This window comes from Haliotis asinina, chromosome 1 (assembly GCF_037392515.1).
Source record: "Haliotis asinina isolate JCU_RB_2024 chromosome 1, JCU_Hal_asi_v2, whole genome shotgun sequence".
Taxonomy (NCBI): Eukaryota; Metazoa; Mollusca; class Gastropoda; order Lepetellida; family Haliotidae; genus Haliotis; species Haliotis asinina.
In genome coordinates this window covers 72,254,325-72,281,148 of record NC_090280.1, presented here as the reverse complement: position 1 = coordinate 72,281,148, position 26,824 = coordinate 72,254,325, and the positions used below count along the sequence as shown (strand labels likewise).

At 44.6% G+C, this 26,824-nt stretch overlaps 52 non-coding genes across 52 annotated transcripts; all 52 read left to right on the top strand.

Moving 5' to 3' along the window:
• The first annotated feature begins 288 nt into the window (after window positions 1-288).
• On the top strand, window positions 289-370 carry Trnal-aag (transfer RNA leucine (anticodon AAG)). The gene has a single exon. It is a non-coding gene; the product is annotated as a tRNA-Leu (tRNA).
• A 426-nt stretch (window positions 371-796) lies between these two features.
• On the top strand, window positions 797-878 carry Trnal-aag (transfer RNA leucine (anticodon AAG)). The gene has a single exon. It is a non-coding gene; the product is annotated as a tRNA-Leu (tRNA).
• A 426-nt stretch (window positions 879-1,304) lies between these two features.
• Window positions 1,305-1,386, top strand: Trnal-aag (transfer RNA leucine (anticodon AAG)). The gene has a single exon. It is a non-coding gene; the product is annotated as a tRNA-Leu (tRNA).
• Window positions 1,387-1,812: 426 nt separating this feature from the next.
• On the top strand, window positions 1,813-1,894 carry Trnal-aag (transfer RNA leucine (anticodon AAG)). The gene has a single exon. It is a non-coding gene; the product is annotated as a tRNA-Leu (tRNA).
• Window positions 1,895-2,319: 425 nt separating this feature from the next.
• Window positions 2,320-2,401, top strand: Trnal-aag (transfer RNA leucine (anticodon AAG)). Its single transcript has one exon. It is a non-coding gene; the product is annotated as a tRNA-Leu (tRNA).
• Window positions 2,402-2,827: 426 nt separating this feature from the next.
• On the top strand, window positions 2,828-2,909 carry Trnal-aag (transfer RNA leucine (anticodon AAG)). The gene has a single exon. It is a non-coding gene; the product is annotated as a tRNA-Leu (tRNA).
• A 426-nt stretch (window positions 2,910-3,335) lies between these two features.
• On the top strand, window positions 3,336-3,417 carry Trnal-aag (transfer RNA leucine (anticodon AAG)). Its single transcript has one exon. It is a non-coding gene; the product is annotated as a tRNA-Leu (tRNA).
• A 426-nt stretch (window positions 3,418-3,843) lies between these two features.
• On the top strand, window positions 3,844-3,925 carry Trnal-aag (transfer RNA leucine (anticodon AAG)). Its single transcript has one exon. It is a non-coding gene; the product is annotated as a tRNA-Leu (tRNA).
• A 934-nt stretch (window positions 3,926-4,859) lies between these two features.
• Window positions 4,860-4,941, top strand: Trnal-aag (transfer RNA leucine (anticodon AAG)). Its single transcript has one exon. It is a non-coding gene; the product is annotated as a tRNA-Leu (tRNA).
• A 426-nt stretch (window positions 4,942-5,367) lies between these two features.
• On the top strand, window positions 5,368-5,449 carry Trnal-aag (transfer RNA leucine (anticodon AAG)). The gene has a single exon. It is a non-coding gene; the product is annotated as a tRNA-Leu (tRNA).
• A 426-nt stretch (window positions 5,450-5,875) lies between these two features.
• Trnal-aag (transfer RNA leucine (anticodon AAG)) lies at window positions 5,876-5,957 on the top strand. The gene has a single exon. It is a non-coding gene; the product is annotated as a tRNA-Leu (tRNA).
• Window positions 5,958-6,383: 426 nt separating this feature from the next.
• Trnal-aag (transfer RNA leucine (anticodon AAG)) lies at window positions 6,384-6,465 on the top strand. Its single transcript has one exon. It is a non-coding gene; the product is annotated as a tRNA-Leu (tRNA).
• Window positions 6,466-6,891: 426 nt separating this feature from the next.
• Window positions 6,892-6,973, top strand: Trnal-aag (transfer RNA leucine (anticodon AAG)). The gene has a single exon. It is a non-coding gene; the product is annotated as a tRNA-Leu (tRNA).
• A 426-nt stretch (window positions 6,974-7,399) lies between these two features.
• Window positions 7,400-7,481, top strand: Trnal-aag (transfer RNA leucine (anticodon AAG)). The gene has a single exon. It is a non-coding gene; the product is annotated as a tRNA-Leu (tRNA).
• Window positions 7,482-7,907: 426 nt separating this feature from the next.
• Trnal-aag (transfer RNA leucine (anticodon AAG)) lies at window positions 7,908-7,989 on the top strand. The gene has a single exon. It is a non-coding gene; the product is annotated as a tRNA-Leu (tRNA).
• Window positions 7,990-8,415: 426 nt separating this feature from the next.
• Window positions 8,416-8,497, top strand: Trnal-aag (transfer RNA leucine (anticodon AAG)). Its single transcript has one exon. It is a non-coding gene; the product is annotated as a tRNA-Leu (tRNA).
• Window positions 8,498-8,923: 426 nt separating this feature from the next.
• Window positions 8,924-9,005, top strand: Trnal-aag (transfer RNA leucine (anticodon AAG)). Its single transcript has one exon. It is a non-coding gene; the product is annotated as a tRNA-Leu (tRNA).
• A 426-nt stretch (window positions 9,006-9,431) lies between these two features.
• Trnal-aag (transfer RNA leucine (anticodon AAG)) lies at window positions 9,432-9,513 on the top strand. The gene has a single exon. It is a non-coding gene; the product is annotated as a tRNA-Leu (tRNA).
• A 426-nt stretch (window positions 9,514-9,939) lies between these two features.
• Window positions 9,940-10,021, top strand: Trnal-aag (transfer RNA leucine (anticodon AAG)). Its single transcript has one exon. It is a non-coding gene; the product is annotated as a tRNA-Leu (tRNA).
• Window positions 10,022-10,447: 426 nt separating this feature from the next.
• On the top strand, window positions 10,448-10,529 carry Trnal-aag (transfer RNA leucine (anticodon AAG)). Its single transcript has one exon. It is a non-coding gene; the product is annotated as a tRNA-Leu (tRNA).
• A 426-nt stretch (window positions 10,530-10,955) lies between these two features.
• Window positions 10,956-11,037, top strand: Trnal-aag (transfer RNA leucine (anticodon AAG)). Its single transcript has one exon. It is a non-coding gene; the product is annotated as a tRNA-Leu (tRNA).
• Window positions 11,038-11,463: 426 nt separating this feature from the next.
• Window positions 11,464-11,545, top strand: Trnal-aag (transfer RNA leucine (anticodon AAG)). Its single transcript has one exon. It is a non-coding gene; the product is annotated as a tRNA-Leu (tRNA).
• A 426-nt stretch (window positions 11,546-11,971) lies between these two features.
• Trnal-aag (transfer RNA leucine (anticodon AAG)) lies at window positions 11,972-12,053 on the top strand. Its single transcript has one exon. It is a non-coding gene; the product is annotated as a tRNA-Leu (tRNA).
• A 426-nt stretch (window positions 12,054-12,479) lies between these two features.
• Window positions 12,480-12,561, top strand: Trnal-aag (transfer RNA leucine (anticodon AAG)). The gene has a single exon. It is a non-coding gene; the product is annotated as a tRNA-Leu (tRNA).
• Window positions 12,562-12,987: 426 nt separating this feature from the next.
• On the top strand, window positions 12,988-13,069 carry Trnal-aag (transfer RNA leucine (anticodon AAG)). The gene has a single exon. It is a non-coding gene; the product is annotated as a tRNA-Leu (tRNA).
• Window positions 13,070-13,495: 426 nt separating this feature from the next.
• Trnal-aag (transfer RNA leucine (anticodon AAG)) lies at window positions 13,496-13,577 on the top strand. The gene has a single exon. It is a non-coding gene; the product is annotated as a tRNA-Leu (tRNA).
• A 426-nt stretch (window positions 13,578-14,003) lies between these two features.
• On the top strand, window positions 14,004-14,085 carry Trnal-aag (transfer RNA leucine (anticodon AAG)). Its single transcript has one exon. It is a non-coding gene; the product is annotated as a tRNA-Leu (tRNA).
• Window positions 14,086-14,511: 426 nt separating this feature from the next.
• On the top strand, window positions 14,512-14,593 carry Trnal-aag (transfer RNA leucine (anticodon AAG)). Its single transcript has one exon. It is a non-coding gene; the product is annotated as a tRNA-Leu (tRNA).
• Window positions 14,594-15,019: 426 nt separating this feature from the next.
• Trnal-aag (transfer RNA leucine (anticodon AAG)) lies at window positions 15,020-15,101 on the top strand. The gene has a single exon. It is a non-coding gene; the product is annotated as a tRNA-Leu (tRNA).
• Window positions 15,102-15,527: 426 nt separating this feature from the next.
• Trnal-aag (transfer RNA leucine (anticodon AAG)) lies at window positions 15,528-15,609 on the top strand. The gene has a single exon. It is a non-coding gene; the product is annotated as a tRNA-Leu (tRNA).
• A 426-nt stretch (window positions 15,610-16,035) lies between these two features.
• Trnal-aag (transfer RNA leucine (anticodon AAG)) lies at window positions 16,036-16,117 on the top strand. Its single transcript has one exon. It is a non-coding gene; the product is annotated as a tRNA-Leu (tRNA).
• A 426-nt stretch (window positions 16,118-16,543) lies between these two features.
• Trnal-aag (transfer RNA leucine (anticodon AAG)) lies at window positions 16,544-16,625 on the top strand. The gene has a single exon. It is a non-coding gene; the product is annotated as a tRNA-Leu (tRNA).
• A 426-nt stretch (window positions 16,626-17,051) lies between these two features.
• Window positions 17,052-17,133, top strand: Trnal-aag (transfer RNA leucine (anticodon AAG)). Its single transcript has one exon. It is a non-coding gene; the product is annotated as a tRNA-Leu (tRNA).
• A 426-nt stretch (window positions 17,134-17,559) lies between these two features.
• Window positions 17,560-17,641, top strand: Trnal-aag (transfer RNA leucine (anticodon AAG)). The gene has a single exon. It is a non-coding gene; the product is annotated as a tRNA-Leu (tRNA).
• Window positions 17,642-18,067: 426 nt separating this feature from the next.
• On the top strand, window positions 18,068-18,149 carry Trnal-aag (transfer RNA leucine (anticodon AAG)). The gene has a single exon. It is a non-coding gene; the product is annotated as a tRNA-Leu (tRNA).
• A 426-nt stretch (window positions 18,150-18,575) lies between these two features.
• On the top strand, window positions 18,576-18,657 carry Trnal-aag (transfer RNA leucine (anticodon AAG)). The gene has a single exon. It is a non-coding gene; the product is annotated as a tRNA-Leu (tRNA).
• Window positions 18,658-19,083: 426 nt separating this feature from the next.
• On the top strand, window positions 19,084-19,165 carry Trnal-aag (transfer RNA leucine (anticodon AAG)). Its single transcript has one exon. It is a non-coding gene; the product is annotated as a tRNA-Leu (tRNA).
• Window positions 19,166-19,591: 426 nt separating this feature from the next.
• On the top strand, window positions 19,592-19,673 carry Trnal-aag (transfer RNA leucine (anticodon AAG)). Its single transcript has one exon. It is a non-coding gene; the product is annotated as a tRNA-Leu (tRNA).
• A 426-nt stretch (window positions 19,674-20,099) lies between these two features.
• Window positions 20,100-20,181, top strand: Trnal-aag (transfer RNA leucine (anticodon AAG)). Its single transcript has one exon. It is a non-coding gene; the product is annotated as a tRNA-Leu (tRNA).
• A 426-nt stretch (window positions 20,182-20,607) lies between these two features.
• On the top strand, window positions 20,608-20,689 carry Trnal-aag (transfer RNA leucine (anticodon AAG)). Its single transcript has one exon. It is a non-coding gene; the product is annotated as a tRNA-Leu (tRNA).
• A 426-nt stretch (window positions 20,690-21,115) lies between these two features.
• Trnal-aag (transfer RNA leucine (anticodon AAG)) lies at window positions 21,116-21,197 on the top strand. Its single transcript has one exon. It is a non-coding gene; the product is annotated as a tRNA-Leu (tRNA).
• Window positions 21,198-21,623: 426 nt separating this feature from the next.
• On the top strand, window positions 21,624-21,705 carry Trnal-aag (transfer RNA leucine (anticodon AAG)). Its single transcript has one exon. It is a non-coding gene; the product is annotated as a tRNA-Leu (tRNA).
• Window positions 21,706-22,131: 426 nt separating this feature from the next.
• On the top strand, window positions 22,132-22,213 carry Trnal-aag (transfer RNA leucine (anticodon AAG)). The gene has a single exon. It is a non-coding gene; the product is annotated as a tRNA-Leu (tRNA).
• A 426-nt stretch (window positions 22,214-22,639) lies between these two features.
• On the top strand, window positions 22,640-22,721 carry Trnal-aag (transfer RNA leucine (anticodon AAG)). The gene has a single exon. It is a non-coding gene; the product is annotated as a tRNA-Leu (tRNA).
• Window positions 22,722-23,147: 426 nt separating this feature from the next.
• On the top strand, window positions 23,148-23,229 carry Trnal-aag (transfer RNA leucine (anticodon AAG)). Its single transcript has one exon. It is a non-coding gene; the product is annotated as a tRNA-Leu (tRNA).
• A 426-nt stretch (window positions 23,230-23,655) lies between these two features.
• Trnal-aag (transfer RNA leucine (anticodon AAG)) lies at window positions 23,656-23,737 on the top strand. The gene has a single exon. It is a non-coding gene; the product is annotated as a tRNA-Leu (tRNA).
• Window positions 23,738-24,163: 426 nt separating this feature from the next.
• On the top strand, window positions 24,164-24,245 carry Trnal-aag (transfer RNA leucine (anticodon AAG)). Its single transcript has one exon. It is a non-coding gene; the product is annotated as a tRNA-Leu (tRNA).
• Window positions 24,246-24,671: 426 nt separating this feature from the next.
• Trnal-aag (transfer RNA leucine (anticodon AAG)) lies at window positions 24,672-24,753 on the top strand. Its single transcript has one exon. It is a non-coding gene; the product is annotated as a tRNA-Leu (tRNA).
• Window positions 24,754-25,179: 426 nt separating this feature from the next.
• Window positions 25,180-25,261, top strand: Trnal-aag (transfer RNA leucine (anticodon AAG)). Its single transcript has one exon. It is a non-coding gene; the product is annotated as a tRNA-Leu (tRNA).
• Window positions 25,262-25,687: 426 nt separating this feature from the next.
• On the top strand, window positions 25,688-25,769 carry Trnal-aag (transfer RNA leucine (anticodon AAG)). Its single transcript has one exon. It is a non-coding gene; the product is annotated as a tRNA-Leu (tRNA).
• Window positions 25,770-26,195: 426 nt separating this feature from the next.
• Trnal-aag (transfer RNA leucine (anticodon AAG)) lies at window positions 26,196-26,277 on the top strand. The gene has a single exon. It is a non-coding gene; the product is annotated as a tRNA-Leu (tRNA).
• A 426-nt stretch (window positions 26,278-26,703) lies between these two features.
• Window positions 26,704-26,785, top strand: Trnal-aag (transfer RNA leucine (anticodon AAG)). Its single transcript has one exon. It is a non-coding gene; the product is annotated as a tRNA-Leu (tRNA).
• The last annotated feature ends 39 nt before the right edge of the window (window positions 26,786-26,824 follow it).

Genomic DNA, 26,824 nt, shown 5'->3' with positions numbered 1-26,824 from the left:
AGCTTCAATCCCAAGAAAAGACCTTTGATTTCAGACAAGAAATAAAGAAAATAAATATATAGGTTGGTGGTCTATTTACTCCAGCTTTTGTGGCAGGAGACGTCAAAAGGCACAATTCATGTGCTGAACATTTGGGGGCTCAGGCATGGACATGGCACAAGGTTTCAAGTACTGAGAATTTGCCGAATGTGGATGCCATAAGAGTTGATGTGCAGCCTGGCTGTTCCCGACAAGTAACGTAGACGTTATGGGAAACAGTTGAATAGAATCCGGTGCTTCTAATGTACGGGTTGCGTGGCCGAGCGGTCTAAGGCGCTGGTTTAAGGCACCAGTCTCTTCGGAGGCGTGGGTTTGAATCCCACCGCTGCCACACTTCTTTTGCTTCCTTAATCTATAGAAAATCATGTCTCCATGGCAATCGCAGCTTGGGCTATCATGAGAGCAATTGTACCGTGAATATACTTTTCGTCAACTCTTGATTTACACTACAAATGAAGATTACCTGACAAGCTTCAATCCCAAGAAAAGACCTTTGATTTCAGACAGGAAATAAAGAAAATTAATATTGAGGTTGGTGGTCTATTTACTCCAGCTTTTGTGGCAGGAGACGTCAAAAGGCACAATTCATGTGCTGAACATTTGGGGACTCAGGCATGGACATGGCACAAGGTTTCAAGTACTGAGAATTTGCCGAATGTGGATGCCATAAGAGGTGATGTGCAGCCTGGCTGTTCCCGACAAGTAACGTAGACGTTATGGGAAACAGTTGAATAGAATCCGGTGTTACTAATGTACGGGTAGCGTGGCCGAGCGGTCTAAGGCGCTGGTTTAAGGCACCAGTCTCTTCGGAGGCGTGGGTTCGAATCCCACCGCTGCCACACTTCTTTTGCTTCCTTAATCTATAGAAAATCATGTCTCCATGGTAATCGCAGCTTGGGCTATCATGAGAGCAATTGTACCGTGAATATACTTTTCGTCAACTCTTGATTTACACTACAAATGAAGATTACCTGACAAGCTTCAATCCCAAGAAAAGACCTTTGATTTCAGACAAGAAATAAAGAAAATTAATATTGAGGTTGGTGGTCTATTTACTCCAGCTTTTGTGGCAGGAGACGTCAAAAGGCACAATTCATGTGCTGAACATTTGGGGGCTCAGGCATGGACATGGCACAAGGTTTCAAGTACTGAGAATTTGCCGAATGTGGATGCCATAAGAGTTGATATGCAGCCTGGCTGTTCCCGACAAGTAACGTAGACGTTATGGGAAACAGTTGAATAGAATCCGGTGTTACTATTGTTCGGGTAGCGTGGCCGAGCGGTCTAAGGCGCTGGTTTAAGGCACCAGTCTCTTCGGAGGCGTGGGTTCGAATCCCACCGCTGCCACACCTCTTTTGCTTCCTTAATCTATAGAAAATCATGTCTCCATGGCAATCGCAGCTTGGGCTATCATGAGAGCAATTGTACCGTGAATATACTTTTCGTCAACTCTTGATTTACACTACAAATGAAGATTACCTGACAAGCTTCAATCCCAAGAAAAAACCTTTGATTTCAGACAAGAAATAAAGAAAATTAATATTGAGATTGGTGGTCTATTTACTCCAGCTTTTGTGGCAGGAGACGTCAAAAGGCACAATTCATGTGCTGAACATTTGGGGGCTCAGGCATGGACATGGCACAAGGTTTCAAGTACTGAGAATTTGCCGAATGTGGATGCCATAAGAGTTGATGTGCAGCCTGGCTGTTCCCGACAAGTAACGTAGACGTTATGGGAAACAGTTGAATAGAATCCGGTGTTACTAATGTACGGGTAGCGTGGCCGAGCGGTCTAAGGCGCTGGTTTAAGGCACCAGTCTCTTCGGAGGCGTGGGTTCGAATCCCACCGCTGCCACACTTCTTTTGCTTCCTTAATCTATAGAAAATCATGTCTCCATGGCAATCGCAGCTTGGGCTATCATGAGAGCAATTGTACCGTGAATATACTTTTCGTCAACTCTTGATTTACACTACAAATGAAGATTACCTGACAAGCTTCAATCCCAAGAAAAGACCTTTGATTTCAGACAATAAATAAAAAAATTAATATTGAGGTTGGTGGTCTATTTACTCCAGCTTTTGTGGCAGGAGACGTCAAAAGGCACAATTCATGTGCTGAACATTTGGGGGCTCAGGCATGGACATGGCACAAGGTTTCAAGTACTGAGAATTTGCCGAATGTGGATGCCATAAGAGTTGATATGCAGCCTGGCTGTTCCCGACAAGTAACGTAGACGTTATGGGAAACAGTTGAATAGAATCCGGTGTTACTATTGTTCGGGTAGCGTGGCCGAGCGGTCTAAGGCGCTGGTTTAAGGCACCAGTCTCTTCGGAGGCGTGGGTTCGAATCCCACCGCTGCCACACTTCTTTTGCTTCCTTAATCTATAGAAAATCATGTCTCCATGGCAATCGCAGCTTGGGCTATCATGAGAGCAATTGTACCGTGAATATACTTTTCGTCAACTCTTGATTTACACTACAAATGAAGATTACCTGACAAGCTTCAATCCCAAGAAAAGACCTTTGATTTCAGACAGGAAATAAAGAAAATTAATATTGAGGTTGGTGGTCTATTTACTCCAGCTTTTGTGGCAGGAGACGTCAAAAGGCACAATTCATGTGCTGAACATTTGGGGACTCAGGCATGGACATGGCACAAGGTTTCAAGTACTGAGAATTTGCCGAATGTGGATGCCATAAGAGGTGATGTGCAGCCTGGCTGTTCCCGACAAGTAACGTAGACGTTATGGGAAACAGTTGAATAGAATCCGGTGTTACTAATGTACGGGTAGCGTGGCCGAGCGGTCTAAGGCGCTGGTTTAAGGCACCAGTCTCTTCGGAGGCGTGGGTTCGAATCCCACCGCTGCCACACTTCTTTTGCTTCCTTAATCTATAGAAAATCATGTGTCCATGGTAATCGCAGCTTGGGCTATCATGAGAGCAATTGTACCGTGAATATACTTTTCGTCAACTCTTGATTTACACTACAAATGAAGATTACCTGACAAGCTTCAATCCCAAGAAAAGACCTTTGATTTCAGACAGGAAATAAAGAAAATTAATATTGAGGTTGGTGGTCTATTTACTCCAGCTTTTGTGGCAGGAGACGTCAAAAGGCACAATTCATGTGCTGAACATTTGGGGACTCAGGCATGGACATGGCACAAGGTTTCAAGTACTGAGAATTTGCCGAATGTGGATGCCATAAGAGGTGATGTGCAGCCTGGCTGTTCCCGACAAGTAACGTAGACGTTATGGGAAACAGTTGAATAGAATCCGGTGTTACTAATGTACGGGTTGCGTGGCCGAGCGGTCTAAGGCGCTGGTTTAAGGCACCAGTCTCTTCGGAGGCGTGGGTTCGAATCCCACCGCTGCCACACTTCTTTTGCTTCCTTAATCTATAGAAAATCATGTCTCCATGGTAATCGCAGCTTGGGCTATCATGAGAGCAATTGTACCGTGAATATACTTTTCGTCAACTCTTGATTTACACTACAAATGAAGATTACCTGACAAGCTTCAATCCCAAGAAAAGACCTTTGATTTCAGACAAGAAATAAAGAAAATAAATATTGAGGTTGGTGGTCTATTTACTCCAGCTTTTGTGGCAGGAGACGTCAAAAGGCACAATTCATGTGCTGAACATTTGGGGGCTCAGGCATGGACATGGCACAAGGTTTCAAGTACTGAGAATTTGCCGAATGTGGATGCCATAAGAGGTGATGTGCAGCCTGGCTGTTCCCGACAAGTAACGTAGACGTTATGGGAAACAGTTGAATAGAATCCGGTGCTACTAATGTACGGGTAGCGTGGCCGAGCGGTCTAAGGCGCTGGTTTAAGGCACCAGTCTCTTCGGAGGCGTGGGTTCGAATCCCACCGCTGCCACACTTCTTTTGCTTCCTTAATCTATAGAAAATCATGTCTCCATGGTAATCGCAGCTTGGGCTATCATGAGAGCAATTGTACCGTGAATATACTTTTCGTCAACTCTTGATTTACACTACAAATGAAGATTACCTGACAAGCTTCAATCCCAAGAAAAGACCTTTGATTTCAGACAAGAAATAAAGAAAATTAATATTGAGGTTGGTGGTCTATTTACTCCAGCTTTTGTGGCAGGAGACGTCAAAAGGCACAATTCATGTGCTGAACATTTGGGGGCTCAGGCATGGACATGGCACAAGGTTTCAAGTACTGAGAATTTGCCGAATGTGGATGCCATAGGAGTTGATGTGCAGCCTGGCTGTTCCCGACAAGTAACGTAGACGTTATGGGAAACAGTTGAATAGAATCCGGTGCTTCTAATGTACGAGTTGCGTGGCCGAGCGGTCTAAGGCGCTGGTTTAAGGCACCAGTCTCTTCGGAGGCGTGGGTTCGAATCGCACCGCTGCCACACTTCTTTTGCTTCCTTAATCTATAGAAAATCATGTCTCCATGGCAATCGCAGCTTGGGCTATCATGAGAGCAATTGTACCGTGAATATAGTTTTCGTCAACTCTTGATTTACACTACAAATGAAGATTACCTGACAAGCTTCAATCCCAAGAAAAGACCTTTGATTTCAGACAAGAAATAAAGAAAATTAATATTGAGGTTGGTGGTCTATTTACTCCAGCTTTTGTGGCAGGAGACGTCAAAAGGCACAATTCATGTGCTGAACATTTGGGGGCTCAGGCATGGACATGGCACAAGGTTTCAAGTACTGAGAATTTGCCGAATGTGGATGCCATAAGAGTTGATGTGCAGCCTGGCTGTTCCCGACAAGTAACGTAGACGTTATGGGAAACAGTTGAATAGAATCCGGTGCTTCTAATGTACGGGTTGCGTGGCCGAGCGGTCTAAGGCGCTGGTTTAAGGCACCAGTCTCTTCGGAGGCGTGGGTTCGAATCCCACCGCTGCCACACTTCTTTTGCTTCCTTAATCTATAGAAAATCATGTCTCCATGGTAATCGCAGCTTGGGCTATCATGAGAGCAATTGTACCGTGAATATACTTTTCGTCAACTCTTGATTTACACTACAAATGAAGATTACCTGACAAGCTTCAATCCCAAGAAAAGACCTTTGATTTCAGACAAGAAATAAAGAAAATTAATATTGAGGTTGGTGGTCTATTTACTCCAGCTTTTGTGGTAGGAGACGTCAAAAGGCACAATTCATGTGCTGAACATTTGGGGGCTCAGGCATGGACATGGCACAAGGTTTCAAGTACTGAGAATTTGCCGAATGTGGATGCCATAAGAGTTGATGTGCAGTCTGGCTGTTCCCGACAAGTAACGTAGACGTTATGGGAAACAGTTGAATAGAATCCGGTGCTTCTAATGTACGGGTAGCGTGGCCGAGCGGTCTAAGGCGCTGGTTTAAGGCACCAGTCTCTTCGGAGGCGTGGGTTCGAATCCCACCGCTGCCACACTTCTTTTGCTTCCTTAATCTATAGAAAATCATGTCTCCATGGCAATCGCAGCTTGGGCTATCATGAGAGCAATTGTACCGTGAATATACTTTTCGTCAACTCTTGATTTACACTACAAATGAAGATTGCCTGACAAGCTTCAATCCATAGAAAAGACCTTTGATTTCAGACAAGAAATAAAGAAAATTAATATTGAGGTTGGTGGTCTATTTACTCCAGCTTTTGTAGTAGGAGACGTCAAAAGGCACAATTCATGTGCTGAACATTTGGGGGCTCAGGCATGGACATGGCACAAGGTTTCAAGTACTGAGAATTTGCCGAATGTGGATGCCATAAGAGTTGATGTGCAGCCTGGCTGTTCCCGACAAGTAACGTAGACGTTATGGGAAACAGTTGAATAGAATCCGGTGCTTCTAATGTACGGGTTGCGTGGCCGAGCGGTCTAAGGCGCTGGTTTAAGGCACCAGTCTCTTCGGAGGCGTGGGTTCGAATCCCACCGCTGCCACACTTCTTTTGCTTCCTTAATCTATAGAAAATCATGTCTCCATGGCAATCGCAGCTTGGGCTATCATGAGAGCAATTGTACCGTGAATATACTTTTCGTCAACTCTTGATTTACACTACAAATGAAGATTACCTGACAAGCTTCAATCCCAAGAAAAGACCTTTGATTTCAGACAAGAAAGAAAGAAAATTAATATTGAGGTTGGTGGTCTATTTACTCCAGCTTTTGTGGCAGGAGACGTCAAAAGGCACAATTCATGTGCTGAACATTTGGGGACTCAGGCATGGACATGGCACAAGGTTTCAAGTACTGAGAATTTGCCGAATGTGGATGCCATAAGAGTTGATGTGCAGTCTGGCTGTTCCCGACAAGTAACGTAGACGTTATGGGAAACAGTTGAATAGAATCCGGTGCTTCTAATGTACGGGTAGCGTGTCCGAGCAGTCTAAGGCGCTGGTTTAAGGCACCAGTCTCTTCGGAGGCGTGGGTTCGAATCCCACCGCTGCCACACTTCTTTTGCTTCCTTAATCTATAGAAAATCATGTCTCCATGGCCATCGCAGCTTGGGCTATCATGAGAGCAATTGTACCGTGAATATACTTTTCGTCAACTCTTGATTTACACTACAAATGAAGATTACCTGACAAGCTTCAATCCCAAGAAAAGACCTTTGATTTCAGACAAGAAATAAAGAAAATTAATATTGAGGTTGGTGGTCTATTTACTCCAGCTTTTGTGGCAGGAGACGTCAAAGGGCACAATTCATGTGCTGAACATTTGGGGGCTCATGCATGGACATGGCACAAGGTTTCAAGTACTGAGAATTTGCCGAATGTGGATGCCATAGGAGTTGATGTGCAGTCTGGCTGTTCCCGACAAGTAACGTAGACGTTATGGGAAACAGTTGAATAGAATCCGGTGCTACTAATGTACGGGTAGCGTGGCCGAGCGGTCTAAGGCGCTGGTTTAAGGCACCAGTCTCTTCGGAGGCGTGGGTTCGAATCCCACCGCTGCCACACTTCTTTTGCTTCCTTAATCTATAGAAAATCATGTCTCCATGGCAATCGCAGCTTGGGCTATCATGAGAGCAATTGTACCGTGAATATACTTTTCGTCAACTCTTGATTTACACTACAAATGAAGATTACCTGACAAGCTTCAATCCCAAGAAAAGACCTTTGATTTCAGACAAGAAATAAAGAAAATTAATATTGAGGTTGGTGGTCTATTTACTCCAGCTTTTGTGGTAGGAGACGTCAAAAGGCACAATTCATGTGCTGAACATTTGGGGGCTCAGGCATGGACATGGCACAAGGTTTCAAGTACTGAGAATTTGCCGAATGTGGATGCCATAGGATTTGATGTGCAGTCTGGCTGTTCCCGACAAGTAACGTAGACGTTATGGGAAACAGTTGAATAGAATCCGGTGCTACTAATGTACGGGTAGCGTGGCCGAGCGGTCTAAGGCGCTGGTTTAAGGCACCAGTCTCTTCGGAGGCGTGGGTTCGAATCCCACCGCTGCCACACTTCTTTTGCTTCCTTAATCTATAGAAAATCATGTCTCCATGGCAATCGCAGCTTGGGCTATCATGAGAGCAATTGTACCGTGAATATACTTTTCGTCAACTCTTGATTTACACTACAAATGAAGATTACCTGACAAGCTTCAATCCCAAGAAAAGACCTTTGATTTCAGACAAGAAAGAAAGAAAATTAATATTGAGGTTGGTGGTCTATTTACTCCAGCTTTTGTGGCAGGAGACGTCAAAAGGCACAATTCATGTGCTGAACATTTGGGGACTCAGGCATGGACATGGCACAAGGTTTCAAGTACTGAGAATTTGCCGAATGTGGATGCCATAAGAGTTGATGTGCAGTCTGGCTGTTCCCGACAAGTAACGTAGACGTTATGGGAAACAGTTGAATAGAATCCGGTGCTTCTAATGTACGGGTAGCGTGTCCGAGCAGTCTAAGGCGCTGGTTTAAGGCACCAGTCTCTTCGGAGGCGTGGGTTCGAATCCCACCGCTGCCACACTTCTTTTGCTTCCTTAATCTATAGAAAATCATGTCTCCATGGCCATCGCAGCTTGGGCTATCATGAGAGCAATTGTACCGTGAATATACTTTTCGTCAACTCTTGATTTACACTACAAATGAAGATTACCTGACAAGCTTCAATCCCAAGAAAAGACCTTTGATTTCAGACAAGAAATAAAGAAAATTAATATTGAGGTTGGTGGTCTATTTACTCCAGCTTTTGTGGCAGGAGACGTCAAAGGGCACAATTCATGTGCTGAACATTTGGGGGCTCATGCATGGACATGGCACAAGGTTTCAAGTACTGAGAATTTGCCGAATGTGGATGCCATAGGAGTTGATGTGCAGTCTGGCTGTTCCCGACAAGTAACGTAGACGTTATGGGAAACAGTTGAATAGAATCCGGTGCTACTAATGTACGGGTAGCGTGGCCGAGCGGTCTAAGGCGCTGGTTTAAGGCACCAGTCTCTTCGGAGGCGTGGGTTCGAATCCCACCGCTGCCACACTTCTTTTGCTTCCTTAATCTATAGAAAATCATGTCTCCATGGCAATCGCAGCTTGGGCTATCATGAGAGCAATTGTACCGTGAATATACTTTTCGTCAACTCTTGATTTACACTACAAATGAAGATTACCTGACAAGCTTCAATCCCAAGAAAAGACCTTTGATTTCAGACAAGAAATAAAGAAAATTAATATTGAGGTTGGTGGTCTATTTACTCCAGCTTTTGTGGTAGGAGACGTCAAAAGGCACAATTCATGTGCTGAACATTTGGGGGCTCAGGCATGGACATGGCACAAGGTTTCAAGTACTGAGAATTTGCCGAATGTGGATGCCATAGGAGTTGATGTGCAGTCTGGCTGTTCCCGACAAGTAACGTAGACGTTATGGGAAACAGTTGAATAGAATCCGGTGCTACTAATGTACGGGTAGCGTGGCCGAGCGGTCTAAGGCGCTGGTTTAAGGCACCAGTCTCTTCGGAGGCGTGGGTTCGAATCCCACCGCTGCCACACTTCTTTTGCTTCCTTAATCTATAGAAAATCATGTCTCCATGGCAATCGCAGCTTGGGCTATCATGAGAGCAATTGTACCGTGAATATACTTTTCGTCAACTCTTGATTTACACTACAAATGAAGATTACCTGACAAGCTTCAATCCCAAGAAAAGACCTTTGATTTCAGACAAGAAATAAAGAAAATTAATATTGAGGTTGGTGGTCTATTTACTCCAGCTTTTGTGGCAGGAGACGTCAAAAGGCACAATTCATGTGCTGAACATTTGGGGGCTCAGGCATGGACATGGCACAAGGTTTCAAGTACTGAGAATTTGCCGAATGTGGATGCCATAAGAGTTGATGTGCAGTCTGGCTGTTCCCGACAAGTAACGTAGACGTTATGGGAAACAGTTGAATAGAATCCGGTGCTTCTAATGTACGGGTAGCGTGGCCGAGCGGTCTAAGGCGCTGGTTTAAGGCACCAGTCTCTTCGGAGGCGTGGGTTCGAATCCCACCGCTGCCACACTTCTTTTGCTTCCTTAATCTATAGAAAATCATGTCTCCATGGCAATCGCAGCTTGGGCTATCATGAGAGCAATTGTACCGTGAATATACTTTTCGTCAACTCTTGATTTACACTACAAATGAAGATTACCTGACAAGCTTCAATCCCAAGAAAAGACCTTTGATTTCAGACAAGAAATAAAGAAAATTAATATTGAGGTTGGTGGTCTATTTACTCCAGCTTTTGTGGCAGGAGACGTCAAAAGGCACAATTCATGTGCTGAACATTTGGGGACTCAGGCATGGACATGGCACAAGGTTTCAAGTACTGAGAATTTGCCGAATGTGGATGCCATAAGAGTTGATGTGCAGTCTGGCTGTTCCCGACAAGTAACGTAGACGTTATGGGAAACAGTTGAATAGAATCCGGTGCTTCTAATGTACGGGTAGCGTGGCCGAGCGGTCTAAGGCGCTGGTTTAAGGCACCAGTCTCTTCGGAGGCGTGGGTTCGAATCCCACCGCTGCCACACTTCTTTTGCTTCCTTAATCTATAGAAAATCATGTCTCCATGGCAATCGCAGCTTGGGCTATCATGAGAGCAATTGTACCGTGAATATACTTTTCGTCAACTCTTGATTTACACTACAAATGAAGATTACCTGACAAGCTTCAATCCCAAGAAAAGACCTTTGATTTCAGACAAGAAAGAAAGAAAATTAATATTGAGGTTGGTGGTCTATTTACTCCAGCTTTTGTGGCAGGAGACGTCAAAAGGCACAATTCATGTGCTGAACATTTGGGGACTCAGGCATGGACATGGCACAAGGTTTCAAGTACTGAGAATTTGCCGAATGTGGATGCCATAAGAGTTGATGTGCAGTCTGGCTGTTCCCGACAAGTAACGTAGACGTTATGGGAAACAGTTGAATAGAATCCGGTGCTTCTAATGTACGGGTAGCGTGTCCGAGCAGTCTAAGGCGCTGGTTTAAGGCACCAGTCTCTTCGGAGGCGTGGGTTCGAATCCCACCGCTGCCACACTTCTTTTGCTTCCTTAATCTATAGAAAATCATGTCTCCATGGCCATCGCAGCTTGGGCTATCATGAGAGCAATTGTACCGTGAATATACTTTTCGTCAACTCTTGATTTACACTACAAATGAAGATTACCTGACAAGCTTCAATCCCAAGAAAAGACCTTTGATTTCAGACAAGAAATAAAGAAAATTAATATTGAGGTTGGTGGTCTATTTACTCCAGCTTTTGTGGCAGGAGACGTCAAAGGGCACAATTCATGTGCTGAACATTTGGGGGCTCATGCATGGACATGGCACAAGGTTTCAAGTACTGAGAATTTGCCGAATGTGGATGCCATAGGAGTTGATGTGCAGTCTGGCTGTTCCCGACAAGTAACGTAGACGTTATGGGAAACAGTTGAATAGAATCCGGTGCTACTAATGTACGGGTAGCGTGGCCGAGCGGTCTAAGGCGCTGGTTTAAGGCACCAGTCTCTTCGGAGGCGTGGGTTCGAATCCCACCGCTGCCACACTTCTTTTGCTTCCTTAATCTATAGAAAATCATGTCTCCATGGCAATCGCAGCTTGGGCTATCATGAGAGCAATTGTACCGTGAATATACTTTTCGTCAACTCTTGATTTACACTACAAATGAAGATTACCTGACAAGCTTCAATCCCAAGAAAAGACCTTTGATTTCAGACAAGAAATAAAGAAAATTAATATTGAGGTTGGTGGTCTATTTACTCCAGCTTTTGTGGTAGGAGACGTCAAAAGGCACAATTCATGTGCTGAACATTTGGGGGCTCAGGCATGGACATGGCACAAGGTTTCAAGTACTGAGAATTTGCCGAATGTGGATGCCATAGGAGTTGATGTGCAGTCTGGCTGTTCCCGACAAGTAACGTAGACGTTATGGGAAACAGTTGAATAGAATCCGGTGCTACTAATGTACGGGTAGCGTGGCCGAGCGGTCTAAGGCGCTGGTTTAAGGCACCAGTCTCTTCGGAGGCGTGGGTTCGAATCCCACCGCTGCCACACTTCTTTTGCTTCCTTAATCTATAGAAAATCATGTCTCCATGGCAATCGCAGCTTGGGCTATCATGAGAGCAATTGTACCGTGAATATACTTTTCGTCAACTCTTGATTTACACTACAAATGAAGATTACCTGACAAGCTTCAATCCCAAGAAAAGACCTTTGATTTCAGACAGGAAATAAAGAAAATTAATATTGAGGTTGGTGGTCTATTTACTCCAGCTTTTGTGGTAGGAGACGTCAAAAGGCACAATTCATGTGCTGAACATTTGGGGGCTCAGGCATGGACATGGCACAAGGTTTCAAGTACTGAGAATTTGCCGAATGTGGATGCCATAAGAGTTGATGTGCAGTCTGGCTGTTCCCGACAAGTAACGTAGACGTTATGGGAAACAGTTGAATAGAATCCGGTGCTTCTAATGTACGGGTAGCGTGGCCGAGCGGTCTAAGGCGCTGGTTTAAGGCACCAGTCTCTTCGGAGGCGTGGGTTCGAATCCCACCGCTGCCACACTTCTTTTGCTTCCTTAATCTATAGAAAATCATGTCTCCATGGCAATCGCAGCTTGGGCTATCATGAGAGCAATTGTACCGTGAATATACTTTTCGTCAACTCTTGATTTACACTACAAATGAAGATTACCTGACAAGCTTCAATCCCAAGAAAAGACCTTTGATTTCAGACAGGAAATAAAGAAAATTAATATTGAGGTTGGTGGTCTATTTACTCCAGCTTTTGTGGCAGGAGACGTCAAAGGGCACAATTCATGTGCTGAACATTTGGGGGCTCATGCATGGACATGGCACAAGGTTTCAAGTACTGAGAATTTGCCGAATGTGGATGCCATAGGAGTTGATGTGCAGTCTGGCTGTTCCCGACAAGTAACGTAGACGTTATGGGAAACAGTTGAATAGAATCCGGTGCTACTAATGTACGGGTAGCGTGGCCGAGCGGTCTAAGGCGCTGGTTTAAGGCACCAGTCTCTTCGGAGGCGTGGGTTCGAATCCCACCGCTGCCACACTTCTTTTGCTTCCTTAATCTATAGAAAATCATGTCTCCATGGCAATCGCAGCTTGGGCTATCATGAGAGCAATTGTACCGTGAATATACTTTTCGTCAACTCTTGATTTACACTACAAATGAAGATTACCTGACAAGCTTCAATCCCAAGAAAAGACCTTTGATTTCAGACAAGAAATAAAGAAAATTAATATTGAGGTTGGTGGTCTATTTACTCCAGCTTTTGTGGTAGGAGACGTCAAAAGGCACAATTCATGTGCTGAACATTTGGGGGCTCAGGCATGGACATGGCACAAGGTTTCAAGTACTGAGAATTTGCCGAATGTGGATGCCATAGGAGTTGATGTGCAGTCTGGCTGTTCCCGACAAGTAACGTAGACGTTATGGGAAACAGTTGAATAGAATCCGGTGCTACTAATGTACGGGTAGCGTGGCCGAGCGGTCTAAGGCGCTGGTTTAAGGCACCAGTCTCTTCGGAGGCGTGGGTTCGAATCCCACCGCTGCCACACTTCTTTTGCTTCCTTAATCTATAGAAAATCATGTCTCCATGGCAATCGCAGCTTGGGCTATCATGAGAGCAATTGTACCGTGAATATACTTTTCGTCAACTCTTGATTTACACTACAAATGAAGATTACCTGACAAGCTTCAATCCCAAGAAAAGACCTTTGATTTCAGACAAGAAATAAAGAAAATTAATATTGAGGTTGGTGGTCTATTTACTCCAGCTTTTGTGGTAGGAGACGTCAAAAGGCACAATTCATGTGCTGAACATTTGGGGGCTCAGGCATGGACATGGCACAAGGTTTCAAGTACTGAGAATTTGCCGAATGTGGATGCCATAAGAGTTGATGTGCAGTCTGGCTGTTCCCGACAAGTAACGTAGACGTTATGGGAAACAGTTGAATAGAATCCGGTGCTTCTAATGTACGGGTAGCGTGGCCGAGCGGTCTAAGGCGCTGGTTTAAGGCACCAGTCTCTTCGGAGGCGTGGGTTCGAATCCCACCGCTGCCACACTTCTTTTGCTTCCTTAATCTATAGAAAATCATGTCTCCATGGCAATCGCAGCTTGGGCTATCATGAGAGCAATTGTACCGTGAATATACTTTTCGTCAACTCTTGATTTACACTACAAATGAAGATTACCTGACAAGCTTCAATCCCAAGAAAAGACCTTTGATTTCAGACAGGAAATAAAGAAAATTAATATTGAGGTTGGTGGTCTATTTACTCCAGCTTTTGTGGTAGGAGACGTCAAAAGGCACAATTCATGTGCTGAACATTTGGATGCTCAGGCATGGACATGGCACAAGGTTTCAAGTACTGAGAATTTGCCGAATGTGGATGCCATAGGAGATGATGTGCAGTCTGGCTGTTCCCGACAAGAAACGTAGACGTTATGGGAAACAGTTGAATAGAATCCGGTGCTACTAATGTACGGGTAGCGTGGCCGAGCGGTCTAAGGCGCTGGTTTAAGGCACCAGTCTCTTCGGAGGCGTGGGTTCGAATCCCACCGCTGCCACACTTCTTTTGCTTCCTTAATCTATAGAAAATCATGTCTCCATGGCAATCGCAGCTTGGGCTATCATGAGAGCAATTGTACCGTGAATATACTTTTCGTCAACTCTTGATTTACACTACAAATGAAGATTACCTGACAAGCTTCAATCCCAAGAAAAGACCTTTGATTTCAGACAGGAAATAAAGAAAATTAATATTGAGGTTGGTGGTCTATTTACTCCAGCTTTTGTGGCAGGAGACGTCAAAAGGCACAATTCATGTGCTGAACATTTGGGGGCTCAGGCATGGACATGGCACAAGGTTTCAAGTACTGAGAATTTGCCGAATGTGGATGCCATAAGAGTTGATATGCAGCCTGGCTGTTCCCGACAAGTAACGTAGACGTTATGGGAAACAGTTGAATAGAATCCGGTGTTACTAATGTACGGGTAGCGTGGCCGAGCGGTCTAAGGCGCTGGTTTAAGGCACCAGTCTCTTCGGAGGCGTGGGTTCGAATCCCACCGCTGCCACACTTCTTTTGCTTCCTTAATCTATAGAAAATCATGTCTCCATGGTAATCGCAGCTTGGGCTATCATGAGAGCAATTGTACCGTGAATATACTTTTCGTCAACTCTTGATTTACACTACAAATGAAGATTACCTGACAAGCTTCAATCCTAAGAAAAGACCTTTGATTTCAGACAAGAAAGAAAGAAAATAAATATTGAGGTTGGTGGTCTATTTACTCCAGCTTTTGTGGCAGGAGACGTCAAAAGGCACAATTCATGTGCTGAACATTTGGGGGCTCAGGCATGGACATGGCACAAGGTTTCAAGTACTGAGAATTTGCCGAATGTGGATGCCATAGGAGTTGATGTGCAGTCTGGCTGTTCCCGACAAGTAACGTAGACGTTATGGGAAACAGTTGAATAGAATCCGGTGCTTCTAATGTACGGGTAGCGTGGCCGAGCGGTCTAAGGCGCTGGTTTAAGGCACCAGTCTCTTCGGAGGCGTGGGTTCGAATCCCACCGCTGCCACACTTCTTTTGCTTCCTTAATCTATAGAAAATCATGTCTCCATGGCAATCGCAGCTTGGGCTATCATGAGAGCAATTGTACCGTGAATATACTTTTCGTCAACTCTTGATTTACACTACAAATGAAGATTACCTGACAAGCTTCAATCCCAAGAAAAGACCTTTGATTTCAGACAGGAAATAAAGAAAATTAATATTGAGGTTGGTGGTCTATTTACTCCAGCTTTTGTGGTAGGAGACGTCAAAAGGCACAATTCATGTGCTGAACATTTGGATGCTCAGGCATGGACATGGCACAAGGTTTCAAGTACTGAGAATTTGCCGAATGTGGATGCCATAAGAGATGATGTGCAGTCTGGCTGTTCCCGACAAGTAACGTAGACGTTATGGGAAACAGTTGAATAGAATCCGGTGCTACTAATGTACGGGTAGCGTGGCCGAGCGGTCTAAGGCGCTGGTTTAAGGCACCAGTCTCTTCGGAGGCGTGGGTTCGAATCCCACCGCTGCCACACCTCTTTTGCTTCCTTAATCTATAGAAAATCATGTCTCCATGGTAATCGCAGCTTGGGCTATCATGAGAGCAATTGTACCGTGAATATACTTTTCGTCAACTCTTGATTTACACTACAAATGAAGATTACCTGACAAGCTTCAATCCTAAGAAAAGACCTTTGATTTCAGACAAGAAAGAAAGAAAATAAATATTGAGGTTGGTGGTCTATTTACTCCAGCTTTTGTGGCAGGAGACGTCAAAAGGCACAATTCATGTGCTGAACATTTGGGGGCTCAGGCATGGACATGGCACAAGGTTTCAAGTACTGAGAATTTGCCGAATGTGGATGCCATAAGAGTTGATGTGCAGTCTGGCTGTTCCCGACAAGTAACGTAGACGTTATGGGAAACAGTTGAATAGAATCCGGTGCTACTAATGTACGGGTAGCGTGGCCGAGCGGTCTAAGGCGCTGGTTTAAGGCACCAGTCTCTTCGGAGGCGTGGGTTCGAATCCCACCGCTGCCACACTTCTTTTGCTTCCTTAATCTATAGAAAATCATGTCTCCATGGCAATCGCAGCTTGGGCTATCATGAGAGCAATTGTACCGTGAATATACTTTTCGTCAACTCTTGATTTACACTACAAATGAAGATTACCTGACAAGCTTCAATCCCAAGAAAAGACCTTTGATTTCAGACAGGAAATAAAGAAAATTAATATTGAGGTTGGTGGTCTATTTACTCCAGCTTTTGTGGTAGGAGACGTCAAAAGGCACAATTCATGTGCTGAACATTTGGATGCTCAGGCATGGACATGGCACAAGGTTTCAAGTACTGAGAATTTGCCGAATGTGGATGCCATAGGAGATGATGTGCAGTCTGGCTGTTCCCGACAAGAAACGTAGACGTTATGGGAAACAGTTGAATAGAATCCGGTGCTACTAATGTACGGGTAGCGTGGCCGAGCGGTCTAAGGCGCTGGTTTAAGGCACCAGTCTCTTCGGAGGCGTGGGTTCGAATCCCACCGCTGCCACACTTCTTTTGCTTCCTTAATCTATAGAAAATCATGTCTCCATGGCAATCGCAGCTTGGGCTATCATGAGAGCAATTGTACCGTGAATATACTTTTCGTCAACTCTTGATTTACACTACAAATGAAGATTACCTGACAAGCTTCAATCCCAAGAAAAGACCTTTGATTTCAGACAGGAAATAAAGAAAATTAATATTGAGGTTGGTGGTCTATTTACTCCAGCTTTTGTGGCAGGAGACGTCAAAAGGCACAATTCATGTGCTGAACATTTGGGGGCTCAGGCATGGACATGGCACAAGGTTTCAAGTACTGAGAATTTGCCGAATGTGGATGCCATAAGAGTTGATATGCAGCCTGGCTGTTCCCGACAAGTAACGTAGACGTTATGGGAAACAGTTGAATAGAATCCGGTGTTACTAATGTACGGGTAGCGTGGCCGAGCGGTCTAAGGCGCTGGTTTAAGGCACCAGTCTCTTCGGAGGCGTGGGTTCGAATCCCACCGCTGCCACACTTCTTTTGCTTCCTTAATCTATAGAAAATCATGTCTCCATGGTAATCGCAGCTTGGGCTATCATGAGAGCAATTGTACCGTGAATATACTTTTCGTCAACTCTTGATTTACACTACAAATGAAGATTACCTGACAAGCTTCAATCCTAAGAAAAGACCTTTGATTTCAGACAAGAAAGAAAGAAAATAAATATTGAGGTTGGTGGTCTATTTACTCCAGCTTTTGTGGCAGGAGACGTCAAAAGGCACAATTCATGTGCTGAACATTTGGGGGCTCAGGCATGGACATGGCACAAGGTTTCAAGTACTGAGAATTTGCCGAATGTGGATGCCATAGGAGTTGATGTGCAGTCTGGCTGTTCCCGACAAGTAACGTAGACGTTATGGGAAACAGTTGAATAGAATCCGGTGCTTCTAATGTACGGGTAGCGTGGCCGAGCGGTCTAAGGCGCTGGTTTAAGGCACCAGTCTCTTCGGAGGCGTGGGTTCGAATCCCACCGCTGCCACACTTCTTTTGCTTCCTTAATCTATAGAAAATCATGTCTCCATGGCAATCGCAGCTTGGGCTATCATGAGAGCAATTGTACCGTGAATATACTTTTCGTCAACTCTTGATTTACACTACAAATGAAGATTACCTGACAAGCTTCAATCCCAAGAAAAGACCTTTGATTTCAGACAGGAAATAAAGAAAATTAATATTGAGGTTGGTGGTCTATTTACTCCAGCTTTTGTGGTAGGAGACGTCAAAAGGCACAATTCATGTGCTGAACATTTGGATGCTCAGGCATGGACATGGCACAAGGTTTCAAGTACTGAGAATTTGCCGAATGTGGATGCCATAAGAGATGATGTGCAGTCTGGCTGTTCCCGACAAGTAACGTAGACGTTATGGGAAACAGTTGAATAGAATCCGGTGCTACTAATGTACGGGTAGCGTGGCCGAGCGGTCTAAGGCGCTGGTTTAAGGCACCAGTCTCTTCGGAGGCGTGGGTTCGAATCCCACCGCTGCCACACCTCTTTTGCTTCCTTAATCTATAGAAAATCATGTCTCCATGGTAATCGCAGCTTGGGCTATCATGAGAGCAATTGTACCGTGAATATACTTTTCGTCAACTCTTGATTTACACTACAAATGAAGATTACCTGACAAGCTTCAATCCTAAGAAAAGACCTTTGATTTCAGACAAGAAAGAAAGAAAATAAATATTGAGGTTGGTGGTCTATTTACTCCAGCTTTTGTGGCAGGAGACGTCAAAAGGCACAATTCATGTGCTGAACATTTGGGGGCTCAGGCATGGACATGGCACAAGGTTTCAAGTACTGAGAATTTGCCGAATGTGGATGCCATAAGAGTTGATGTGCAGTCTGGCTGTTCCCGACAAGTAACGTAGACGTTATGGGAAACAGTTGAATAGAATCCGGTGCTACTAATGTACGGGTAGCGTGGCCGAGCGGTCTAAGGCGCTGGTTTAAGGCACCAGTCTCTTCGGAGGCGTGGGTTCGAATCCCACCGCTGCCACACTTCTTTTGCTTCCTTAATCTATAGAAAATCATGTCTCCATGGCAATCGCAGCTTGGGCTATCATGAGAGCAATTGTACCGTGAATATACTTTTCGTCAACTCTTGATTTACACTACAAATGAAGATTACCTGACAAGCTTCAATCCCAAGAAAAGACCTTTGATTTCAGACAGGAAATAAAGAAAATTAATATTGAGGTTGGTGGTCTATTTACTCCAGCTTTTGTGGTAGGAGACGTCAAAAGGCACAATTCATGTGCTGAACATTTGGATGCTCAGGCATGGACATGGCACAAGGTTTCAAGTACTGAGAATTTGCCGAATGTGGATGCCATAAGAGTTGATGTGCAGTCTGGCTGTTCCCGACAAGTAACGTAGACGTTATGGGAAACAGTTGAATAGAATCCGGTGTTACTAATGTACGGGTAGCGTGGCCGAGCGGTCTAAGGCGCTGGTTTAAGGCACCAGTCTCTTCGGAGGCGTGGGTTCGAATCCCACCGCTGCCACACTTCTTTTGCTTCCTTAATCTATAGAAAATCATGTCTCCATGGCAATCGCAGCTTGGGCTATCATGAGAGCAATTGTACCGTGAATATACTTTTCGTCAACTCTTGATTTACACTACAAATGAAGATTACCTGACAAGCTTCAATCCCAAGAAAAGACCTTTGATTTCAGACAAGAAATAAAGAAAATTAATATTGAGGTTGGTGGTCTATTTACTCCAGCTTTTGTGGTAGGAGACGTCAAAAGGCACAATTCATGTGCTGAACATTTGGGGGCTCAGGCATGGACATGGCACAAGGTTTCAAGTACTGAGAATTTGCCGAATGTGGATGCCATAGGAGTTGATGTGCAGTCTGGCTGTTCCCGACAAGTAACGTAGACGTTATGGGAAACAGTTGAATAGAATCCGGTGCTACTAATGTACGGGTAGCGTGGCCGAGCGGTCTAAGGCGCTGGTTTAAGGCACCAGTCTCTTCGGAGGCGTGGGTTCGAATCCCACCGCTGCCACACTTCTTTTGCTTCCTTAATCTATAGAAAATCATGTCTCCATGGCAATCGCAGCTTGGGCTATCATGAGAGCAATTGTACCGTGAATATACTTTTCGTCAACTCTTGATTTACACTACAAATGAAGATTACCTGACAAGCTTCAATCCCAAGAAAAGACCTTTGATTTCAGACAAGAAATAAAGAAAATTAATATTGAGGTTGGTGGTCTATTTACTCCAGCTTTTGTGGTAGGAGACGTCAAAAGGCACAATTCATGTGCTGAACATTTGGGGGCTCAGGCATGGACATGGCACAAGGTTTCAAGTACTGAGAATTTGCCGAATGTGGATGCCATAAGAGTTGATGTGCAGTCTGGCTGTTCCCGACAAGTAACGTAGACGTTATGGGAAACAGTTGAATAGAATCCGGTGCTTCTAATGTACGGGTAGCGTGGCCGAGCGGTCTAAGGCGCTGGTTTAAGGCACCAGTCTCTTCGGAGGCGTGGGTTCGAATCCCACCGCTGCCACACTTCTTTTGCTTCCTTAATCTATAGAAAATCATGTCTCCATGGCAATCGCAGCTTGGGCTATCATGAGAGCAATTGTACCGTGAATATACTTTTCGTCAACTCTTGATTTACACTACAAATGAAGATTACCTGACAAGCTTCAATCCCAAGAAAAGACCTTTGATTTCAGACAGGAAATAAAGAAAATTAATATTGAGGTTGGTGGTCTATTTACTCCAGCTTTTGTGGTAGGAGACGTCAAAAGGCACAATTCATGTGCTGAACATTTGGATGCTCAGGCATGGACATGGCACAAGGTTTCAAGTACTGAGAATTTGCCGAATGTGGATGCCATAGGAGATGATGTGCAGTCTGGCTGTTCCCGACAAGAAACGTAGACGTTATGGGAAACAGTTGAATAGAATCCGGTGCTACTAATGTACGGGTAGCGTGGCCGAGCGGTCTAAGGCGCTGGTTTAAGGCACCAGTCTCTTCGGAGGCGTGGGTTCGAATCCCACCGCTGCCACACTTCTTTTGCTTCCTTAATCTATAGAAAATCATGTCTCCATGGCAATCGCAGCTTGGGCTATCATGAGAGCAATTGTACCGTGAATATACTTTTCGTCAACTCTTGATTTACACTACAAATGAAGATTACCTGACAAGCTTCAATCCCAAGAAAAGACCTTTGATTTCAGACAGGAAATAAAGAAAATTAATATTGAGGTTGGTGGTCTATTTACTCCAGCTTTTGTGGCAGGAGACGTCAAAAGGCACAATTCATGTGCTGAACATTTGGGGGCTCAGGCATGGACATGGCACAAGGTTTCAAGTACTGAGAATTTGCCGAATGTGGATGCCATAAGAGTTGATATGCAGCCTGGCTGTTCCCGACAAGTAACGTAGACGTTATGGGAAACAGTTGAATAGAATCCGGTGTTACTAATGTACGGGTAGCGTGGCCGAGCGGTCTAAGGCGCTGGTTTAAGGCACCAGTCTCTTCGGAGGCGTGGGTTCGAATCCCACCGCTGCCACACTTCTTTTGCTTCCTTAATCTATAGAAAATCATGTCTCCATGGTAATCGCAGCTTGGGCTATCATGAGAGCAATTGTACCGTGAATATACTTTTCGTCAACTCTTGATTTACACTACAAATGAAGATTACCTGACAAGCTTCAATCCTAAGAAAAGACCTTTGATTTCAGACAAGAAAGAAAGAAAATAAATATTGAGGTTGGTGGTCTATTTACTCCAGCTTTTGTGGCAGGAGACGTCAAAAGGCACAATTCATGTGCTGAACATTTGGGGGCTCAGGCATGGACATGGCACAAGGTTTCAAGTACTGAGAATTTGCCGAATGTGGATGCCATAGGAGTTGATGTGCAGTCTGGCTGTTCCCGACAAGTAACGTAGACGTTATGGGAAACAGTTGAATAGAATCCGGTGCTTCTAATGTACGGGTAGCGTGGCCGAGCGGTCTAAGGCGCTGGTTTAAGGCACCAGTCTCTTCGGAGGCGTGGGTTCGAATCCCACCGCTGCCACACTTCTTTTGCTTCCTTAATCTATAGAAAATCATGTCTCCATGGCAATCGCAGCTTGGGCTATCATGAGAGCAATTGTACCGTGAATATACTTTTCGTCAACTCTTGATTTACACTACAAATGAAGATTACCTGACAAGCTTCAATCCCAAGAAAAGACCTTTGATTTCAGACAGGAAATAAAGAAAATTAATATTGAGGTTGGTGGTCTATTTACTCCAGCTTTTGTGGTAGGAGACGTCAAAAGGCACAATTCATGTGCTGAACATTTGGATGCTCAGGCATGGACATGGCACAAGGTTTCAAGTACTGAGAATTTGCCGAATGTGGATGCCATAAGAGATGATGTGCAGTCTGGCTGTTCCCGACAAGTAACGTAGACGTTATGGGAAACAGTTGAATAGAATCCGGTGCTACTAATGTACGGGTAGCGTGGCCGAGCGGTCTAAGGCGCTGGTTTAAGGCACCAGTCTCTTCGGAGGCGTGGGTTCGAATCCCACCGCTGCCACACCTCTTTTGCTTCCTTAATCTATAGAAAATCATGTCTCCATGGTAATCGCAGCTTGGGCTATCATGAGAGCAATTGTACCGTGAATATACTTTTCGTCAACTCTTGATTTACACTACAAATGAAGATTACCTGACAAGCTTCAATCCTAAGAAAAGACCTTTGATTTCAGACAAGAAAGAAAGAAAATAAATATTGAGGTTGGTGGTCTATTTACTCCAGCTTTTGTGGCAGGAGACGTCAAAAGGCACAATTCATGTGCTGAACATTTGGGGGCTCAGGCATGGACATGGCACAAGGTTTCAAGTACTGAGAATTTGCCGAATGTGGATGCCATAAGAGTTGATGTGCAGTCTGGCTGTTCCCGACAAGTAACGTAGACGTTATGGGAAACAGTTGAATAGAATCCGGTGCTACTAATGTACGGGTAGCGTGGCCGAGCGGTCTAAGGCGCTGGTTTAAGGCACCAGTCTCTTCGGAGGCGTGGGTTCGAATCCCACCGCTGCCACACTTCTTTTGCTTCCTTAATCTATAGAAAATCATGTCTCCATGGCAATCGCAGCTTGGGCTATCATGAGAGCAATTGTACCGTGAATATACTTTTCGTCAACTCTTGATTTACACTACAAATGAAGATTACCTGACAAGCTTCAATCCCAAGAAAAGACCTTTGATTTCAGACAGGAAATAAAGAAAATTAATATTGAGGTTGGTGGTCTATTTACTCCAGCTTTTGTGGTAGGAGACGTCAAAAGGCACAATTCATGTGCTGAACATTTGGATGCTCAGGCATGGACATGGCACAAGGTTTCAAGTACTGAGAATTTGCCGAATGTGGATGCCATAAGAGATGATGTGCAGTCTGGCTGTTCCCGACAAGTAACGTAGATGTTATGGGAAACAGTTGAATAGAATCCGGTGCTACTAATGTACGGGTAGCGTGGCCGAGCGGTCTAAGGCGCTGGTTTAAGGCACCAGTCTCTTCGGAGGCGTGGGTTCGAATCCCACCGCTGCCACACCTCTTTTGCTTCCTTAATCTATAGAAAATCATGTCTCCATGGTAATCGCAGCTTGGGCTATCATGAGAGCAATTGTACCGTGAATATACTTTTCGTCAACTCTTGATTTACACTACAAATGAAGATTACCTGACAAGCTTCAATCCTAAGAAAAGACCTTTGATTTCAGACAAGAAAGAAAGAAAATAAATATTGAGGTTGGTGGTCTATTTACTCCAGCTTTTGTGGCAGGAGACGTCAAAAGGCACAATTCATGTGCTGAACATTTGGGGGCTCAGGCATGGACATGGCACAAGGTTTCAAGTACTGAGAATTTGCCGAATGTGGATGCCATAAGAGTTGATGTGCAGTCTGGCTGTTCCCGACAAGTAACGTAGACGTTATGGGAAACAGTTGAATAGAATCCGGTGCTACTAATGTACGGGTAGCGTGGCCGAGCGGTCTAAGGCGCTGGTTTAAGGCACCAGTCTCTTCGGAGGCGTGGGTTCGAATCCCACCGCTGCCACACTTCTTTTGCTTCCTTAATCTATAGAAAATCATGTCTCCATGGCAATCGCAGCTTGGGCTATCATGAGAGCAATTGTACCGTGAATATACTTTTCGTCAACTCTTGATTTACACTACAAATGAAGATTACCTGACAAGCTTCAATCCCAAGAAAAGACCTTTGATTTCAGACAGGAAATAAAGAAAATTAATATTGAGGTTGGTGGTCTATTTACTCCAGCTTTTGTGGCAGGAGACGTCAAAAGGCACAATTCATGTGCTGAACATTTGGATGCTCAGGCATGGACATGGCACAAGGTTTCAAGTACTGAGAATTTGCCGAATGTGGATGCCATAAGAGTTGATGTGCAGTCTGGCTGTTCCCGACAAGTAACGTAGACGTTATGGGAAACAGTTGAATAGAATCCGGTGCTACTAATGTACGGGTAGCGTGGCCGAGCGGTCTAAGGCGCTGGTTTAAGGCACCAGTCTCTTCGGATGCGTGGGTTCGAATCCCACCGCTGCCACAATTCTTTTGCTTCCTTAATCTATAGAAAATCATGTCTCCATGGCAATCGCAGCTTGGGCTATCATGAGAGCAATTGTACCGTGAATATACTTTTCGTCAACTCTTGATTTACACTACAAATGAAGATTACCTGACAAGCTTCAATCCTAAGAAAAGACCTTTGATTTCAGACAAGAAAGAAAGAAAATAAATATTGAGGTTGGTGGTCTATTTACTCCAGCTTTTGTGGCAGGAGACGTCAAAAGGCACAATTCATGTGCTGAACATTTGGGGGCTCAGGCATGGACATGGCACAAGGTTTCAAGTACTGAGAATTTGCCGAATGTGGATGCCATAAGAGTTGATGTGCAGTCTGGCTGTTCCCGACAAGTAACGTAGACGTTATGGGAAACAGTTGAATAGAATCCGGTGCTACTAATGTACGGGTAGCGTGGCCGAGCGGTCTAAGGCGCTGGTTTAAGGCACCAGTCTCTTCGGAGGCGTGGGTTCGAATCCCACCGCTGCCACACTTCTTTTGCTTCCTTAATCTATAGAAAATCATGTCTCCATGGCAATCGCAGCTTGGGCTATCATGAGAGCAATTGTACCGTGAATATACTTTTCGTCAACTCTTGATTTACACTACAAATGAAGATTACCTGACAAGCTTCAATCCCAAGAAAAGACCTTTGATTTCAGACAGGAAATAAAGAAAATTAATATTGAGGTTGGTGGTCTATTTACTCCAGCTTTTGTGGTAGGAGACGTCAAAAGGCACAATTCATGTGCTGAACATTTGGATGCTCAGGCATGGACATGGCACAAGGTTTCAAGTACTGAGAATTTGCCGAATGTGGATGCCATAAGAGTTGATGTGCAGTCTGGCTGTTCCCGACAAGTAACGTAGACGTTATGGGAAACAGTTGAATAGAATCCGGTGCTACTAATGTACGGGTAGCGTGGCCGAGCGGTCTAAGGCGCTGGTTTAAGGCACCAGTCTCTTCGGAGGCGTGGGTTCGAATCCCACCGCTGCCACAATTCTTTTGCTTCCTTAATCTATAGAAAATCATGTCTCCATGGCAATCGCAGCTTGGGCTATCATGAGAGCAATTGTACCGTGAATATACTTTTCGTCAACTCTTGATTTACACTACAAATGAAGATTACCTGACAAGCTTCAATCCCAAGAAAAGACCTTTGATTTCAGACAGGAAATAAAGAAATTTAATATTGAGGTTGGTGGTCTATTTACTCCAGCTTTTGTGGTAGGAGACGTCAAAAGGCACAATTCATGTGCTGAACATTTGGATGCTCAGGCATGGACATGGCACAAGGTTTCAAGTACTGAGAATTTGCCGAATGTGGATGCCATAGGAGATGATGTGCAGTCTGGCTGTTCCCGACAAATAACGTAGACGTTATGGGAAACAGTTGAATAGAATCCGGTGCTACTAATGTACGGGTAGCGTGGCCGAGCGGTCTAAGGCGCTGGTTTAAGGCACCAGTCTCTTCGGAGGCGTGGGTTCGAATCCCACCGCTGCCACACTTCTTTTGCTTCCTTAATCTATAGAAAATCATGTCTCCATGGCAATCGCAGCTTGGGCTATCATGAGAGCAATTGTACCGTGAATATACTTTTCGTCAACTCTTGATTTACACTACAAATGAAGATTACCTGACAAGCTTCAATTCTAAGAAAAGACCTTTGATTTCAGACAAGAAAGAAAGAAAATAAATATTGAGGTTGGTGGTCTATTTACTCCAGCTTTTGTGGCAGGAGACGTCAAAAGGCACAATTCATGTGCTGAACATTTGGGGGCTCAGGCATGGACATGGCACAAGGTTTCAAGTACTGAGAATTTGCCGAATGTGGATGCCATAAGAGTTGATGTGCAGTCTGGCTGTTCCCGACAAGTAACGTAGACGTTATGGGAAACAGTTGAATAGAATCCGGTGCTACTAATGTACGGGTAGCGTGGCCGAGCGGTCTAAGGCGCTGGTTTAAGGCACCAGTCTCTTCGGAGGCGTGGGTTCGAATCCCACCGCTGCCACACTTCTTTTGCTTCCTTAATCTATAGAAAATCATGTCTCCATGGCAATCGCAGCTTGGGCTATCATGAGAGCAATTGTACCGTGAATATACTTTTCGTCAACTCTTGATTTACACTACAAATGAAGATTACCTGACAAGCTTCAATCCCAAGAAAAGACCTTTGATTTCAGACAGGAAATAAAGAAAATTAATATTGAGGTTGGTGGTCTATTTACTCCAGCTTTTGTGGTAGGAGACGTCAAAAGGCACAATTCATGTGCTGAACATTTGGATGCTCAGGCATGGACATGGCACAAGGTTTCAAGTACTGAGAATTTGCCGAATGTGGATGCCATAAGAGTTGATGTGCAGTCTGGCTGTTCCCGACAAGTAACGTAGACGTTATGGGAAACAGTTGAATAGAATCCGGTGCTACTAATGTACGGGTAGCGTGGCCGAGCGGTCTAAGGCGCTGGTTTAAGGCACCAGTCTCTTCGGAGGCGTGGGTTCGAATCCCACCGCTGCCACAATTCTTTTGCTTCCTTAATCTATAGAAAATCATGTCT